This window comes from Pseudorca crassidens, chromosome 21, assembly GCF_039906515.1.
Source record: "Pseudorca crassidens isolate mPseCra1 chromosome 21, mPseCra1.hap1, whole genome shotgun sequence".
Classification (NCBI taxonomy): Eukaryota; Metazoa; Chordata; class Mammalia; order Artiodactyla; family Delphinidae; genus Pseudorca; species Pseudorca crassidens.
Window position 1 is genome coordinate 15,913,279 of NC_090316.1, and position 18,500 is coordinate 15,931,778.

The 18,500-nt window shown below is 45.8% G+C and overlaps 1 long non-coding RNA gene across 1 annotated transcript; it reads right to left on the bottom strand.

The window, feature by feature from the left end:
• Positions 1-1,505: 1,505 nt before the first annotated feature.
• LOC137216050 (uncharacterized) lies at positions 1,506-17,506 on the bottom strand. The gene is made up of 3 exons (XR_010939569.1): positions 16,417-17,506; positions 15,355-15,507; positions 1,506-1,979 (listed from the first exon to the last, which is right to left on the bottom strand). It is a non-coding gene; the product is annotated as an uncharacterized lncRNA (long non-coding RNA).
• Between the last annotated feature and the right edge of the window lie 994 nt (positions 17,507-18,500).

The following is an 18,500-nucleotide window of genomic DNA, read 5'->3' on the forward strand; positions in this document are numbered from 1 at the left end:
GGGAGCGCAGGGCGCATGCTCAGTCCCTCCCAGAATTGACTGTTTCTCTGCACTTTGCACTCACTGAAGGTTTGGTGATTTGGTCCCCATCCGCCCCATGGGACAGAAAACCGGCAGATCTAGATATTAACTAGGATTGATCTTACCAGTCCTGAACTTGACACGGGTTCGAGCCCTGGTCCGGGAAGATCCCACGTGCCGCAGAGCAACTAAGCCCGTGCGCCACAACTACTGAGCCTGCGCTCTAGAGCCTGTGACCACATCTACTGAGCCCACGTGCCTAGAGCCTGTGCTCCGCAACAAGAGAAGCCACCGCACTGAGAAGCCTGCGCACCGCAACTAAGAGTAGCCCCTGCTCGTTGCAAGTAGAGAAAGCCCGTGCGCAGCAATGAAGACCCAATGCAGCCAAAAATAAATAACTAAATTTATAAAAAAAAAAAAAAGTACAGCATGGTGACTACTTAACCACACTGTACTGTATATTTGACAGTTCCTGAGAGAGTAGACCTTAAAAGTTCTCATCACAAGAAAAAAGTGTAACTATGTGAGGTGATGGATGTTAACTAGACCTATTGTGATCATCATTTTTAATACATACATATATCAAATCAGTATGTTGTACACCTAAAATTAATACAGTGTTATACATCAATTATATCTCAGTAAAACTGGGAAGAAAAACTTTAAAAAATTTCCTTATCCATTCCTTTTAGATAGGTGTTTGCATAGCATGTATTTTGCATAACCTCCTTTAGTAACTGCACTGAATGCTGTGTTAGTTTTGGGACTGTAATCTCAATTAGTTGAATACTTTGTGGCAGGATTATGGTTAATTTCATGGTCAATTTAACTGATGCCTCTCTCCTTCTTTTGAAATGCTTGTGATAATGTAAATCTTTCTAAAACATATTGAAGGAGTTTAGGCTTTTCTTGCAGAGCCACTGCGATGGGATTCATGTGAGACAGGACTAGGCTGATGGGATGGGGTGACTCTTTAGATGGTGGTGGGCTTGCAGCAGGAAGAAGGTCAGGAGCGTGGACCAGCACCTCAAGGTGCTCAGCCACAGACGAGAAGAGCGGACGAGAAGGCAGTCAGGGAGGTTGGGGGTCAAGGATGACTCAGTCACCAGCTGAATCCTTGTCACTTACCGGGTTGCACGGTGACCTTTAGTCTTCAGCCTTCTGCTTCCTTTTAAGATTCCAGCATCCTGCTGTATAAGCACAGAAACCTGGACACAACAAAGGGCCTTGCAGCACCCAGCAGAATAATGCTGAACCTAATAGTCCTACGTGGAAAGGCCTTATATATAGTTAAGACATTCATTACTTCTGTGAAGTACTTCCATGTACATAAAAATGGTAGTAAAATATTAAATGAGGTAGAGAAACCAGATTACAGATGGAATGGAAGCTAGGGCTGCTGGCATCCAAGTTATGGAAAGTTTCGTATAATGGTATTTAACCTTATTTTCCAGCTATCATCTTGGACACCGTGGTTATGGTCATGAAGATTGGGAAGCCCTTTCTGCAAAGCTCCACCTGGATCTGAGAAAATGCTGCTCTCTCCCTGTTACGAGTAGATGGGGTCCATCTTGTACTTTTGTGTGGCTTTGGAGGGTGTGTAGGAAGAGAACACGGCTTTAGGAAATGATGCTGTCTATGATTCTAATTTATTTTTGGACTCCTGAGGCTTAAACGTTAACCAGAGTAAAATAAACATATATGTGGAAACTCTGTGAGTTGCATTCTATCTACTGTTTCCATTTCTTTATCTCTGCCTTTTAATATAGTTGAAATGTCCCAGTTTGAGCTACAAAATAAGTCTGTGTTTGTCAATGAAATCCAGTTGTTTGGATATGATGGTGTTCATAAATCCTCTGAATTTAGTCCTCTGGAATTTTCCCGGATTGAAATCAAATATTCACACTCCTGCCTGGCTCTCAGATTCCAAGTCAGCGGTGTTCTCCACTGCACACAGCCTGTAGGTGACATTTGGGAGGGAGGTTATCACAATGTAAGGACTATGTGAGTACTCAAGCCTTATCTAATCAGGTTTTCTTCACACTTGTTTTATTGTGTTCAAATCCCACTGGCTTATCGAGTGACTGGACTGTCTAGTGAGATGTAAGAAAAGAGAGCTTCCCTACAAATGCTTGCCCTTGTTTTAAACCCATTCTCCTGCAAGTTTGAGGAGTTTTGCTCCCTGGCTTTGGGTACATCATTCCTGGCTGATCACTGAGTTGGAAACCTGAGCTCTGTTCCTATCTCTCTAGTTTTAGGAAACACTGCTGAGTGGGGTAGGTGTTTGGACAAGAGGATTCTTAAGGTCCCTTCCAATTTTTGGTGTTGTGGATTCTAAAATCCAGTTGCCACAGAATTCGACACAATTTTTCCTTGCTCCCTACAAAACAGGCATTCAATAAATATTTGTGGAAAAAATGAATGGATAAATAAATAAACAGATGGACAGAACTGTCAAGTGACTATGGTTCCAAGCCCTTCTCCCAGTTCCTCCCTGGTAAACCTTTTTGCTTTGGATAAAAACTTTTGCAAAAAGAAATCCTGGTGCCAGATATACTCCCTGATATGCCAGAGTTCCAGGGGTAGACGGGCAACTTTATCTACTCTGGAGTTTCTCACCACATGGAGATATAACGGATACTCTTCAAAGCAAATGGTGTTACCACGTCCACCCAGTAGGTGGCTATTATTTTTTTAAAAAGGAAAATAACTAGTGTTGGTGAGGCTGTGGAGAAATTGTCACCCTCATCCGTGGCTGGTGGAAATGTAAACTGGTGCAGCTGCTGCGGAAAACAATTTGGTAGTTCCTCAAAAAGTTAAACGTAGAATGACCATGTGATCCAGCAATTCCACTCCTAGATATATACTCAAAAGAACTGAGAGCAGGACTTCAAACAGATACTTGGACTTGAATGTTCATAGCGACATTATTCACAATTGTCGAAAGGTGGAAACAACTGACAGATGAATACATAAACAAACTGTGGTCTAGCCATACAATGGAATATTATTTAGCCTGGAAAAGGAAGGAAATTCTGATGCATGCTACAACATGGATAAACCTTGGGGACATTACGCTAAGTGAAATAAGCCAGACATAGAAGGATAAGTATTGTATGATTCCATTTATATGAAATATGTATTATAGGCAAGTTCACAGAGACAGAAAGTGGAATAGAGGTTACAAGGCGCTGAGGAGAGGGGAGAATGGGGAGTTATTATTTAATGGGTACAGGGTCTCAGTGGGGGATGATGAAATAGTTCTGGAAATGGATAGTGGTGGTTGTACAACATTGTGAATGTATTTAATACCCCTGAATTGTACAGTTAAAGATAGCTACAATGCTAAATTTTATGTTTGTATATTTTAGTGCAACAAAAAATAGCAAAAATAAACAAAACAAAAGGGGAATGTGAAAGACCAGAGGTAGAAGAAGGCTATCAGGTAAATTATGCCTCAAAATCCTGCTAACTACAGAAGCTAGCGTTTCATGGTGCTTGCAGCTTACAGGTGCTCTCATATGTCACTACCTCAATCCTTGCAACGTCTCTGTGGGGGGATTATTATCCCATTGCACCGACGGATAAACTGAGGCTCAGTTGACTCACCCAACAGCATATCATTAGTCAGTAGCAAAGTTGTGATTTGAACACCTGTCTTCATACCTGAAATGCTGTGTTCATCCTGCTTCCCCGCAGTGGCCTGTCAAAGCATTGACCATGCAGCTTGCAGAAATGCAGCCCACACGCGGGACCAGCGAGTAAGGCCAACAAGATGGTAAGGTGTGCTGCCCCAGAGGCCAATGGCCTGGTCTGCCATCTCCAACTGGCCTCACTGTCACCCTTCCCTGAGAGAGGAAGAAGGTCACAGTGCTTACAGCTGGGTTGATGGCATTGAAATGCATTTGCTTTGAATATATACAGTGACTATAAAATAACTATAACCCCCAACTCCATCCCCTCCTTAAAGCTTATGTATTCAGGGATCTCTTCAAGGCATTGACATCAAATTCCAATCTTCTGCATATCAGAATCCAGCACTTCTCCTTACGCCATCTTTCAAGAAAACTTTTCTATCGTTTGACATTTGAATCCAGTGTCCCTGGCATGAAATCAAGTATCACGAGGAGTTTCCCCCATCTGGTGAAATTCATGCATATCCTTTGCACTTTGTTTGTGAGGTTAATCTCTTCAGGGCCCCATTTAGCACAGAGATAGCCATACGTTTCTCCTGATTTTATGGTTGCAGAAGTTACTCCATCAAAGCATCCACTGGCTTTTTCTGAGCATCATGATCCATCTGTGTAATTAATGGAGCCACTCTCCTGCCAAAACCTGGCCAGTTCAGCCTGCCTGTTGCTATCCGTAGCAGCTTGAAAGATGGCAAAGACGGCCCCTCAATTCTGATTTTCACCCCCAAGTCATCCCCCCATGGAGCTCCTGTTGTTCTTGGCGTTCCTGCAAGTGGGCTGTTAATTAAACTCCCCAAGTTGTTATTTACAGACAGTGGCTGCCTCAGGGTGCCAAGGGCAAACCGTGCACACCCTACCTACTGTCCATCTGTCCCTGATTTCCCGGACTCTGTCTCTGGAACAGTGAGCCTTGGGTTCCTAGGCCTGGCAGTGTGCTCACCCAAACACCCGCCCACTGCAGCTGGGCAGAGGCAGTGGTGCCTAATGGTTAGGAATATGGGCTCCAACAAGACTGCTGGGGTTTCAATCCTGGCTCCACCAAGGACAAGTTCTGCACCACTGGGAAAGCCTCTGAACCTCAGAACCTCATTTCAGGACCTCAGTTTCCTCATTTATAAAATGGGGATAGTAATGGTATACCCACCCCTTTAAGTAGTTGAGATTAAATATCCTCTAACATGTAAATTACTTAAAATAGCATTGGAAGCAGAGTAAGGCCCCAATATAGGCTAATCCCTACAGCTCTTAGCATTATTACTGTGTACCTGGATTTACAGAGCAATTCACCAAAATCCTAACCTTCAAATATTTCCTAGCAGCACCTCATTGACACCCACAACTGGAGTACTCAAGGGCAATCGTGTAAGTGGCAACCCTTGGCCTTCCCCAAATCCTCTGTAAACTTTCAGAAGCTGCTGCAACTTGGAAGTCAGAGATTATGAATCTCCAACTGCCAGCCCTGTTGAGTCACTTGCTCCTACGCCAACTGTTTGTGTCGGAGCAGAAGACTTTGTCTCCCGTTAGTCACTTGACTCTGTCCTCACAGCTCTCGCCTCCGGCCATATTGTTTGAGCTCTTCGACGTCACGTGAGCTCTGGTGCTCCTCAACGTCTGCACGTGCCTTTCTCTTTGTGTGCCACGGCTCCTGGGGATATTTCAACTCTTACTCATTCTCCATAACTTCTCGTATGGCTCATCCTTCTAGACCTTCAGGCATCAGCTTCGGTTCTGCCTCTTCATCTGTCCTGGCCCAGTCTGCAGAAAGGGCTCCTTTCTGGTGTAGCCCCACACCTTGTATTCATCACACACTTCTGTTGTAGTGTGTTACTTTTCCCCACTAGACCCTAAGTTCCTTGAGGGTGGAGACTGTGTTATGGCTTATGGTCTCTCTGGTCCTTAGCACATTTGGCATTTCAAAGATGTTCAGGAAATAAATGAACCACCCATTGAGGGATGCAGAACTTTCCAGGGAGCGTCCTAAGACAGGTGAAACAGTCAACACGACTGGGAAACTTGGAGAAGGTTTCACAGCAGAAGTGACACGTGGAACTGAGTCTTTAAAGATGAGAATGATTTTTGACAAGCAGAAGAGGGAAGAGGCAAGTGTCTTCAGACCAAGGAACTAACAGGAGTGAGACTCACAGGCCTGGAGATCTGTTGAGGCTAAAACCTGAAGTGGGGTGGGAGGCGGAGGGAGCTAGAGGGAGGTGGGTGCCGGGCTGGAAGGCGGTGCTCATTTGGGGAGACGGATGTGAAGGATGTTCTGCACCAGTAAGAGGTTGGGCTTTATCCTGCAGAAAACTGGGGTCTATGAATGTATTTTAAGCAGGATGGTGTTTTGGAAACTGTATGCCTGGAACAGCAAGGGGCAGGAAGTGCGTCGTACACGTGGATACATAGAGACTTTGCTGGTAATGCACGTAATACCTCTGGAAAGATAAACTCTAGAAACTGGTACCAGAGGGTGGCCCTTTCGTGGAGGAACAGCGGTGGAAGGAAGACAATTTTTGCTGCATTCCTTTTGCACTGGTTCTATTTTTCCAGGCGTTTGTATTATATTTTCTAAAAGAGTACAAGTTTTAAATAGATAGTAAAACTGTGAAAATGAGGAATAAAAGAAAGGAAGACAGAAGGAAAGGCGTCTCACACCACAACGTGAAAGAGCAAATTACCCCCCAGAGTCTGGCCGGGAAGACCGGCCAGGAGACCATGGGGATGGGCAGGAGAGCGATGATTATCGCCCACCTGGGGCTCTCCTGCCCAGAAAACCAAGGCCACGGGGCAGCCTCGAGTTTGCACACTCCTTTCCCCTCGAAGATGCAAGCGCCCTACTGTAAATCCTCTTATTTCATACTCTGATCCCAGCCTCAAATGTTCGACAAGGCAAACGCAGCCCCAGTTATAATCAGAGAGCTGCCTGCTGCTCCTCCGTGAACCTCCATGCACCCTGCCTCACACCCATCAGCTTCCCCGCGGCTCAGACCTCTCTGAGCAGAGGCCCTGCTGCCGCTCACCAGCTCATTGGTGCTTTGCGCTGAGGCCAGCCCCTCGTGGGACCCCAGGGGTTGCAGGCAGGAGGGGGGAGAAGGGCTCTTCCTTCCTCGGGAGGGTGACTTGAGAGAGGCCTGCTCTCCAGACCTCCCGAGAGCTGCTGTTCTGTTTTCAGGACACGTGGAATCCGAAAAGAGGGAAAGAATGCCAGGTCATGTTCGAAGTTCAAATTCGGGCAGAGCGAATCATCGGGGAGACCTACCTTGGCCCCCCAAAATGACGGCTTTGGGGCTGTGAGGAACTAACAGTTTGGGACTCCCAGTGAGAGAAATTTCTAGAGACATCACAACATTTTTCACAGAGGAACTTGTGATTTCAGGTGCTGACGGCAGCACAAATCTAGGTGCACTTCGGTTTAAGAAAACCCAATTAAAAAAAAAAAATCTGGACTTTGGAACTGGATGTTAAGAGTAAACTGAATACAATTTTTGCAGGTTACTTTCCATTTACAGGGATTACAAAACATTGGCTCTATTCCTTGGGTTGTACAATACATCCCTGAGCCTATCTTACACCCAATAGTTTGTACCTTCCATTCCGTCAACCCTATATTGTCCCTCCACCCCACACTGGTAACCACTAGTTTGTTCTCTGTATCTGTGAGTCTGCTTCTTTTTTGTTATATTCACTTAGTCTGCTGTAGTTTTTAGATTCCACATATAGGTGATATCAGACAGTATTTGTCTTTCCCCGTCTGACTTATTTCACTTAGCGTATGTATCGTACAACACAGCAAATATGGCCAATATTTTGTAACAACTGTAAATGGAAAGTAACCTTTAAAAATTGTATTAAAAATTTAAGAAAATATTTTTAAAGAGTATACTGAATAAAGTCCAGGTCTCAGGAATGCATCTCTGGCCCTGTCTCATTGATCTTGAGTGAATCACTTCACCTGTCTAAGCTTCAAGTTTCCCTCTAGATCTGCAAGATGCATTTCAGCTCTCCCCTTAATGCTAGCAGCTTCTATTTGCACCATGAAGGGTTTCTTGATTTATTCATCGATGCCCTGTTATCTGTTATCCTAAAGTATATTCAGCGTCACTTTTCAAGATGCTCACGGCTCATCTGAGAGGTGGGTGTGGGGAGGGCATGAGTAAGTGAGGCACTTTTCGCTCAGTCTCCCAGAGCTTTAGACTTTCAAATATTGGGGAGGTGGGTGCAGCTTTATTTTGCTCTAAGAACATGTCTGATGCTGGCTGTCATCACATGACTGAAGCTGGGAGGTCCTGTGATGGGGACTCTTTAGGTGGCACCAATGACCTCCTCTTGCACAGGAATCTGTTGATATGAAAATCACGTTTCTGATACTGCTAGCAGATCAGGACCTGTGTCTGTCAGTTTTTCAAAAGCCTCTGCTGATGGGAGCTCGGCTCTTGCTTGCTAACAAGGATCTGAAAGTGGTTTGAAATAACTTGAAGACCTTTTTCAAGATGTTCTGCCTTTTAGGAATATCCAGCAGACAGTAAATATCATTAATTGTGCCAAACATACTCTCACAATTTGAATTGTCAGAAATGCAAAATAAAAGATTGAAATTATGCGTCACACAAAGAATACATTTAACAAATTATTTGACTCAAAATTAAATGAAAGGCTGAAGGTACTTACTTTTTAATATGTTTTACGTTGTTATGTGACTTCCCTTAGAGTCATTTATATTTAAGTCGTATTTCTTTAAAGCAAGTAATGTAAATTTGCTCTCTCTAGTGTCTTTTACGTCACCAAAGCAAGCAATGTGTCTTCCATATGACTCTGTTTCCTGGTGATGATAGTTGATGCAGCTTAGTATTTCTAACGTTTGCCCTGGCTCTGATTCACATGGAGAACACTCTTATTTCCACACTGTTTCACTCTCTTTAATTCTGGATGACTCCACTGGCCACAACAGCAAATGCTAAAGATATTGATTCTCACTCCCCTGGTCCAACAGTCTCTATAGTAGAATGACCAGATTAAACAAAGGACTGGACGTCTTGTATTTTTATTTGCTAAGTCTGGCAACCCACTGCCAGAGCCCTTCTAACTTCCTCAGACCTCCTCTTCCACCCAGTCCTCCTTCCCTCTCTTCACCCTCAACTTTACCCCATCTTTTGGGGGGGCCCGCACCCTGAGCTCTTACTCACCTGCTTGCTTCCACAGCCCGCACCCACACTCAGCCACCGTGAAGTGCTGAACTTGTGGACAGGGTGCTCCCACCAGAGAGACCCTGTGTCCAGCCTTGGAGGCTAAGCTTCCCTCTCACTCCTTGGGTTCAGTCTTTTGTCAAATGTTTCCTATGTCTGTCGTGTCCTTGAGCTCAGCTCCTTCCTGAGGATGGCAACAGGAATTTCCTCTGGTCCTATAGCATCTTTTATTCATGATGGACGACCAAATTATAGGGATGAAACTAAAAGGAGAAAGGATTAAAGGGCCATCACTCACGGTGTGGGTTCCTAATGCATAAGAACTTCTTAATGTGGGGATCATGCTTCCAAGACTCCAACCAAATCATCCTCTGTGACCACAGACCATCTAGACCCTAGAGGATATGGCTTCTGCTTTCTTGTTACTGAGCCAGCGTTTCCTTAAATGAGCTGGACTCAAAAGAGTGCAAGCAGAAAGCAATTATACTATTTTTTCTGTGCTAAGTTGAATGCTTCTTCTTTGCTCCTGGATGAAATCTCAGGCAGGTCCTGTGGAATTAACAAATAGCCCCATTTTTCAGATAATAAAAATGTCCAGTTCAATCCAGAATTCAAGTTTGTCATACAATCTAGAGTCCTCTCTTCCTGCCAGTTTGGGCCAGATGCAAGATTAGGAGCTGGCGGTGGTGTAGGAGCTTGTTGGCTCCATCACTGTTTGAACTCCTTCTCGATTCAGGCTTCCCCAGAACAGGAGCAGAGTGAAGGAAAGGGTAGGAGCAAGAAAAGGCTCACCTGGTTGAGACCACTGCAGTCTGGTGTCAGGATGCTTCTTTCTCCTACTTAGCACTTCCATGGGTTCTTTGAGGGTCTTCCCTTGGCACCTCGCCCAACGTCATGGGAGTCTCCAACCTGCAGGGTTTTTTTGTTTTTTTTTTTTTTTTCGGTACGCGGGCCTCTCACTGCTGTGGCCTCTCCCGTTGCGGAGCATAGGCTCCGGACGCGCAGGCTCAGCGGCCATGGCTCACGGGCCCAGCCGCTCCGCGGCATGTGGGATCTTCCCGGACCGGGGCACGAACCCGTGTCCCCTGCATCGGCAGGCAGACTCTCAACCACTGCACCACCAGGGAAGCCCCCAAGTTTGTTAAATTGAGTTGAACAAGAGTAACAGGTAGGTCGAGACTCCTCCTGTGTCTTATTTTTGCCAAAGCCTCCAAACCAAAGACAAGGTTAAGTACCACCCACCTTCTAAAGGGAGGGGCTGACCACGTCCATTTTGAAGTTAGACAGAGGAGGCCAAGCGACCCAGCAACCTCCTAGGCATCTGAGGGGGCTCATGGCTTTTAGGAGAGAAGAAGGATTCTTTGGAGAGGATGGTAGGACCAGGGAGAGCCTTGTGGTTCCCTCAAGCCTCCTCCACCTCCCACTGCCTCCAGGATAAATGAAGAGGGACCTTAAAGCACCACCGGCGGAGATTCGAGTGATTTTCAGGATGGGGGTTGGACAGCCCACTCGCTGGCCAGGTGCTGGCTGGTCCCCTCAAACTCTCCAGCCTTCCCCTTGCTGTGGCTGGAGGGGCATGGGAGGGTTCCTGGGAGGGCCTTGAAATGTGGCCCCTGGGTTTGCTGGTCGTGAGACGTGAGGCCTGACTCACCACTGAAGCAGCCTGCAGGAGGGCGCTGGCTGAAGCCCCCACTGAGGATTGGGAGAGGAGAGAGGGCAGAGGGAGGCGTACCTGTGAGGCCCCAGTTTGGAAAGGACCACAGCCAAGAGGGCTGGCGGCTTGGGGGAAGGGAGCCCAGCAGCAAAGTGCAGAGAGGAAGAGCCGAGGGGCCTCCTAAGAGCGCATCTCCAAGTGCCTCTTCCCCGACGGGGACTGGGGTCCTTGTGCAGCCTTGACCTGCGTCTGAGGGAGTGTGGGCAGTGATGGCGGGGTGAGAGCAGCGGGGAGGTTCGCCTAACCAACCCACAGAAGGCGCCAGAGCAATTCTCCAATATATGTGCATCCGCAGTGAGAGGGAACATTACACAGTGCGGAGCCCATTCCCTGCCCCGGCTCTGGCCCTCGGGGACCTGAAAGCAGCAGAGAGAGCAGGGGAGGGACAGGAAGAAGGAGTAGGTCTGACCCGAGCCGCGGTGGGGCTGGGAGAGAATGCAGAAGCTTCTGTTGGATGAGGGAGTGCAGTTTTGATTTGGATTATACTGGATTTTCTGGGGCTTGAAGGGGACCAGGGCATTCTAAAATCTGTCCAAGATGACACTAAGGCCTCGGGGGGAGAGCTGACAGGATAGGTTTGAGGGAGACTGCAGTGGGGAAACACAAAGCTCTTTCCTGATTTCACTCCAACCTGTTCAATAACCCGTTACACTAGGAAGTGTGGGCAGGCGCCGAATGCTAAGAACAACACCGCGTTTCCCCGATCCTAAGACACGCTTTTTTTTTTAACATTAAAATACTTCTGAAATCCAATCCCTTGTAAATCCCAGCGCACATCTATTATTTTTTCCCTAAAAAAGCTTTTTGAACTGATGCTGCTTTCAAATATATCGCTTTTTAGGATTGAGAACATTTTGTAATGATAGAGCTGTCTAGAGGTCTTATGGGTTTTTCAGTGCTCTCATTCAAGTCCAATTTGCTTTCAAGTCCAATGCTACTCTCTGACCTTCTGGCCCTAGGCAGCTGTGCTGTCCAGCCTGGGTGAGGGTGTCAGGAAAAGGACAGGACAGGAGTGAACAGTGGTTGGCCTGAAAGTGTAGGCAGAAAGCACAGGGAACTCCCAGCCATGTCCCTGGCAAAAGGGGTCAGGGAACCGCAGGACAACCCAAGTTTCCAGTCCAAGGGGTGAGGTAGGGATCAAAATCAGAAGCAAAGATTTGGCTGCATGAGATTGTGAGAGTGAGTGAGTCTGGATACATTTTTAAAGAAAGGAACCTTTAAAATTTTTTAAATGGGTATCTGTTCATCTGTTGATGGGCACTTAGGTTATTTCCAGGTCTTGGCTATTGTAAATAGTGCTGCTATGAACATGAGGGTGCAGATATCTCTTCAGGGTAGTGATTTTGTTTCCTTTGGACAAATACCCAGGAATGGAATTGCTGGATCGTATGGTAGCTCTATTTTTAGTTTTTTGAGGAACCACCATACTGTTCTGCATAGCGGCTGTATCAGTTTACATTCCCACCAGCAGTGCAGGAGGGTTCCCTTTCCTCCACAGCCTCTCCAGCACTTGTTATCCATGTGAGGTGACTGATGTTAACTAAACGTATTGTGGTAGTCATGTTGCAATATATACATACATCAAATCATTACACTTTACACTTTGGACTAACACAATGTTATATATCAACTGTATCTCAGTAAAACTGGGAAAAAATAAGCTGTGGCAATTACATTTTTTAAAAGGGTAATAAGTGCCTTGATTGACTCCATGGACAGAAAGAGAACTTAAGAAGACAGATGGTATAGACAGTCACTGCTACATAAGATTAGCCTAAGGAAGAATGAAACTGAACACCATAAAGTAGGGTTAAGCAACTTGTCCAAAGTGACAACAACTAATAAACAACAGAACTAATTACCTCCAATTTTTCTTCAATTTTATCCCTTAATACAAAAAGTCTTCAAAATGAAAAAAGTAAAACAAAGATACATTGAAGGAAAATAAAGCTTAGAATGGTAAAGAAATAGTAAGAAAACACTTAGCTCTAGATCGGAAATACTGAGTTCCCACACAAACACTCTTCTCATGGGGGTCAGTGAGAGACATGGCCGTGGTGTGATGGCATGACTTCCTGCTGAGACTGGACAAGGTTTAAGGATCCTGCCAGCACGGTGCCTCCCTTGGGCAATCACCCCCAAGTGAACCTGTCTGCCCCCGTGAAGCTGCCTCTTCTACGTCAGTTTCCCCCTCCCTAGTCCAGACGAGGTCTCACAGAGTCTGGAAAGATCCCAGAACCCTGGTCATAATCTTTGAGACGTTCTTTGGGGAACAGGATCTTCCAAATTTCAAAAAGATGAATTTCAAACATGGGAGCAGGAGGCCTGTTATTTCTTGGCACAGTCTGACAATTGAATATTAAGCGAAAGAAGTGAAGCTTCTTAGAAAATGAGCTAAGCGTTCACAAAAGAAGTCGTGCAATACTAACCTCATTATCTTTCACGGCATTCATATCCTAGCACGTAAGGGGAATCATAGATAGAGTAAAGCATTTGCTAAAGTTCCTTAAAAACAGATGGAAGTATATTAATTGGATGAAATATGGTTTGGCAAATTCATACGTGATTAAAAACCTGAATCGATAGAGAATAAGCAGCTCTGTGAGTGGATATTAATAAATCATTGCTGAATGAAGAGGAGCATTTATATATTATTTATTAAGGATTGATTTATTTTGTTGCTTTTAATGCCGTCAAAATTCTTATTAATGATTTGGAGCAATAGAAAAAAATCTATTGGTGGCATGATCTAACATTTCAGACAAGACTGTGGTTATTTGGGTAAATAACATATGGCTGATCTTTATTTGTGGGTCAGGATAATTTAAACCCCTTGTTTATGGAAAACAATGTCTCGTAGAGCATTTTAATTTATACCTGAAATACTTTTCAGGCGATGGGAGCAGAGACGTCCGTGTTGGGGCTGCCACCTTAAACTACCCCAGGTCCTTTGGTGATAAATGATGGATACTGCTTCACAGTCATAAAATCTTTACGAATTTTAGAGTACCATCTAATCAATCTTGGTGTCACTTTTGGTTGTTTCTTCTAGCCAAACATTCTGAGTTCTCTCAGGGCATAATAAATCATGGCATTTAGACTTTTAGCCCCCATGCCCTCTATTCTCTGAACATGGTCTGTTTATCCACGTCCCTCTTAAGATGTGACAACTAATTACCAACTCCAGGTAAGGTTGAATCACCTAAGAGCACAGTGTAGTGACGTCCAGCCTTGATCTAGAAACCATTCTTTTACGGAAACAGTCTAACATCATGTCAGCTCTTTAGTACGTGCTTCACACCTTTGGCTCTTACTAAGCTGTAAACTAAAGCTCTCACGTCTGTTTCATTTGACCTGCTGTTGAAACAAGTATCCTCCCTCTTGTCCCTGTTGATGTTTTGGAGACTGAATACATGGCTGTACATTCGCTCCTGTTATATTTTAATTTACTAATTTCAGAGTAATCCATCAGTTAGCAGTATTCAAACATTTAAATGTGTCATTGGTGTATTCATTTAGCACAAATCATCTTGCATTCATTCAACAAAAACTCGAGTACCTCTGAGACCCTGGGCATGGAATAAGCAACAAATATTTAAGTTCTGAGTTCCAAATATGTTATGACCTACCAATATCTTTTAGAAGAAATAATCAAGGAATTCTAGAGAGCAGGAAGACATTCCATACTTCCAGGAGATTTCTCTCCAAGCATCATTTTGTCAGGGGAACATTGTCTTGAAACAGATCACCTAGCTTCCGCTGGTACTCCGTTCCCCAGCTCCCCGCCTTGCTTACTGCAGATAAAGATTAGATTCATATTCTCTTAATAATTTATCTGTGGGGAGGAAGGTGATCTCTGTGTCTTACTCTTCCGCCATCTTCCCCCTCTCTTCATATTTTCTTAATAGTTTAAACAAGCTTTTCAGTTCTCTCTATCCCCAGAAAGTAGATCTACACATGGCTCCAATCATATCAGATTTCCTGGATGTACATGTCAGCTCTCATCCCTTTGATGCTGGTGGCTTGAACTTCTGGCCCTCCCATTAATTCACGACTTGAATTCGTACATGGGAACCATCGGGCATTACTTGGAGGGCATGATTGCAAGAGCAAATCACTTTGAGTGAGGAGAAATGGTTTTTCCTCAAAGTAGCTGTGTGATAGAAAGCAAATCTCACTGCCTCTCTGAGCCTTGGCTTCTTTCTCTGCCAATGCAGGGGCTAGACTTACAGCTCAGTGTTACGACCACAGGATTAGGAGTGTAACCGTGACTCTTTCTTGTGCATCAGGGATGTTAAAGTGCTCTGGTTTGGGATGCTTGGGAAGGGGGTTTGAGACCCTCCTTAGGACAATGGTAATAATTTGAGTTTGCAGATAAGGACAAAAGAGAAAGTTTGGCTTTAGCCAGAAGTGCTCTACTGGCTAAAATGAAGCTCCCAAGTTTATAAGGACCTTGACCACAAGGAAGGTTTGTGTGCTCAGCTTTGAAAATTCATTTGCAAAACTGTGGCCCCTTTCAGAGAGGTTTTTTCTTGAAGGAGATGAGATGAGGGGGAAAGAGAGATACTTTACCTGTGTGTGTATGTGTGTGTGTGTGTGTGTGTGTGTGTGTGTGTGTGTGTGTGTGATACACACAGAGAAAAATAAGTACAGTTGAACAAACTGTTGTAAAGAGAAAGCCATGTAAGTACTGGGAGGTCCTGTTGAAGTTGTTCAAAATGCAGAAAGTTTAGCACCAAAGAGAACTCACTGATTCTCGGATGTCAGCTCATGAGAGCTGAGGGCCCAGGGCCTTGGGTCAGCTGCTTTTTCTCTCTCCCAGGTCTGGAAAGGGTAAATGGTCGCCTGCATGCTGGCTGCTCCTGCTTTCCCCTGGCTCCAAAGAAGCAAGGTGGAGAATCCTCTGGAAGGAACAAGAGAACAAGAGCCTTACTGAGGTCGTTGCAGACTTCAGCTAGAGCCCATCCCTGCCATCTGTCCGGCTGGAAAGACCAGCCTCAAAACGCGAAACAGGGACGCAGGTCTTTGGGGCTCTCCCATCCCCCTCTCTGCGTCCCCTCCAGGGGCCCCATCAGACACCTGGTCGTCTTCCTAACGTCAAGGACAGGAATCCAGATTGCCATCTTCACCCCAATCACACCCCAATCCCAAGAAAACGTAACGGAGACTTGGCTGACCAGGGTTTACAGTGTAACTGCTGGAGGACAGCCTGCCAGGTCCGCAGGAAAGGAGCCCTGACGCTGGAGCGACAGGAAGAAGAATATTCCCAGCTGCCCCCTCCCTCAGTCCCACTCCAGGAACGACCGCGAGGTCGCTCTGGAGCACTGACCTTCCAGCCTGGCTCCCGTGCAGTAACCTGCCCTTCACCCTCCTCCAAGCCCGTTCTAGCTCAGAGGCCCCCGGATTCTGTTCCGGACATGGAAACACACCTGTAACCAGACGTTTATCCAGCAAAAACACGAGTTTGCTGCCACTCATCACACAGAGACTGCCATCAGTTCGTAGATAAATTTTGGTGAGCACGGAGTTCACAGCAAGACACCTCTATGTCAGCACCAACCCTTAGCCACTGTCATCTTCTCTACCAATGACAATTTAATGCCACACCTTCTAACTATTAGAAGATTTAGCATGCTCTAAGGGTTCTGAATTAATTTCTAGAAACATAAAATACCATCAAAAAAGCAAAGGGTAACTTTCCTGCCCAGCCCATCTTAGCCAGCATTTCTCTCCAAAAGCTAAGATGAATTTGAGGCAGCGGCGGATGGTGTGGGGTGTGAGGTCACATTCTCTGTTCTCTTGTCCCCTTTACCTAGTGATTGCTGTCCTAAGATGCCAGCAGGCTTCTCCCGGCTCTCCACTGCCCCTGGTGATTTGAGAGCCTTCAGGTTCCAAGCACACCAGGCTTTGAAGGGCATGCCCTCTGGAGCTAGTAGACCGTCTGACTTCCAATCCAGCTGTGCTCAACCCTCTCTTGCGCCTCAGTTCTCTGATTTGTAAAACAGAAATATAACACGATATCCCTCATGGAATTAAATATAAACACCGTTGTTCCTGACATGCCCTGATGGGGCATCGCTCCTCTGAACAGCTCCAGTTAGGGCCTCGGGCACCTTCCCAGTGGACAACAGTCACGCCTCATCTGGTCTGACTTACCCACAGCACTTGACGTGGTTGATGGTTCCCTCTTTCTCGAGCGCCTCCTGGCTTGGTTTCCAGAATAACCGTTGATTCTGGTTTTCCTTCCATCTCACTGGTTACATCTTCATCTCCCGCCTGGATCCCGCCTCCTTTCCTAGACCTTGGCGTGCCCTGCAGCTCTGTGCTGGGACTTTTCTTCTAACCTCATACACGCTCAGTTCATGTGTCTGGTCTGGGATTTTTCAACACCGTCTCCGCCCACTTTTATATTCTTAGTCTGGACGCCTCCCTGGAATGGCAGACCAGCACCGAAATGCCCGCCTCGAGTTCTTTACTGAGATCGTCATGAGAATCTCAAACTTAATAATATCCCGAACTGAACTCTTCCCATTCCAGCTCTCCCTCTAAACAGCTCCTCCAGCACTTTCACTGTCTCAGGAAATGTCAACTCTACCCTTGAAGTTGCTCAGGACAAAATCCTCGGGATCATCTCCGACTCTCCTCTTCTCTCACGTACCACATCCAGTCCACCAGCAAATCCCATGGGCTCTACCTTCAGAGATAACTGGCGACTGACCACTTCTCACCACCTCCAGTGTAACTGCCACAGCCCAAGCCACCGGCCCCTCCAGCCTGGACTCGGCACTAGCCATATAATTGTCCCCCTGATTTTCACCCTGATGCCCTAGTCTATTTTCAGCACAGCAGCTGGAGGATGCTTTTAAAACAAGGCATTCCCGTGGTCAAAGCACTCTACTGTGTTCCCCGTCCAACAGAGTCTGTGAGGTCCTGCTTAGTTTCCCTCCCAGCTCCATCTGACCTTGTTCACCCCTCTCCCCCTTGTTCCCGTCACCCCTTCCTCCCTTGATTTTTCTCAGGTAGGCCAAGCACACTCCCGCCTCAGGGTCTATGTACTGGTGTTTCCTGTGACTTGATTTTGCCGTGTTCACTCGCTCTCTGCTCAAATGTCACCTCATCAATGAGACCTAAATATAGCAACATCTACCTGGCACTCTGCCCGTTTGCCTCAGCTGATTTTTCTCTGTAGGACTTAAAATCACCTGATACACTGTATGTTTTCTTGTTTATTTGTGCATCGCCTGGCAACCCTCAATAAAGTATCATCTCTGTAAAGGCAGAAGCTCTGTTTAGCTCACCACTATAGAACCTAGATCAGTGCCTGACACACAGGAGGCTCTCGGTAAACACTTGTTGAATGAATGGATGAATGAATGAATAAATGAATGAAAAGCCTTTATAACAATACTTGACACATAAGAGGTCAAGCACTGGATGAAGAAATGAATAAACAGCATTTAGAAGTGACTGGCACATAGGATGCACTCAGTAAGTACTTGTTGAATAAATGAATGAATTAAAGCATTTAGAGCAGTAGCAACACGTAGTAAGCCTTTGGTAAGTTTTCTTTTTTTCTTCTTTTTAATTTATTTATTTATTTCTGGCTGTGTTGGGTCTTCATTGCTGTGCACGGGCTTTCTCTAGTCACGGCAATTGGGAGCTACTCTTGGTTGCGGTGTGCGGGCTTCTCACTGCGGTGGCTTCTCTTGTTGTGGAGCACGGGCTCTAGGCACGTGGGCTTCACTAGTTGTGGCTCGCGGGCTCTAGAGCGCAGGCTCAGTAGTTGTGATGCACGGACTTAGTTGCTCCGCGGCATGTGGGATCTTCCTGGACCAGGGCTCAAACCTGCGTCCCCTGCATTGGCAGGCGGATTCTTAACCACTGCGCCACCAGGGA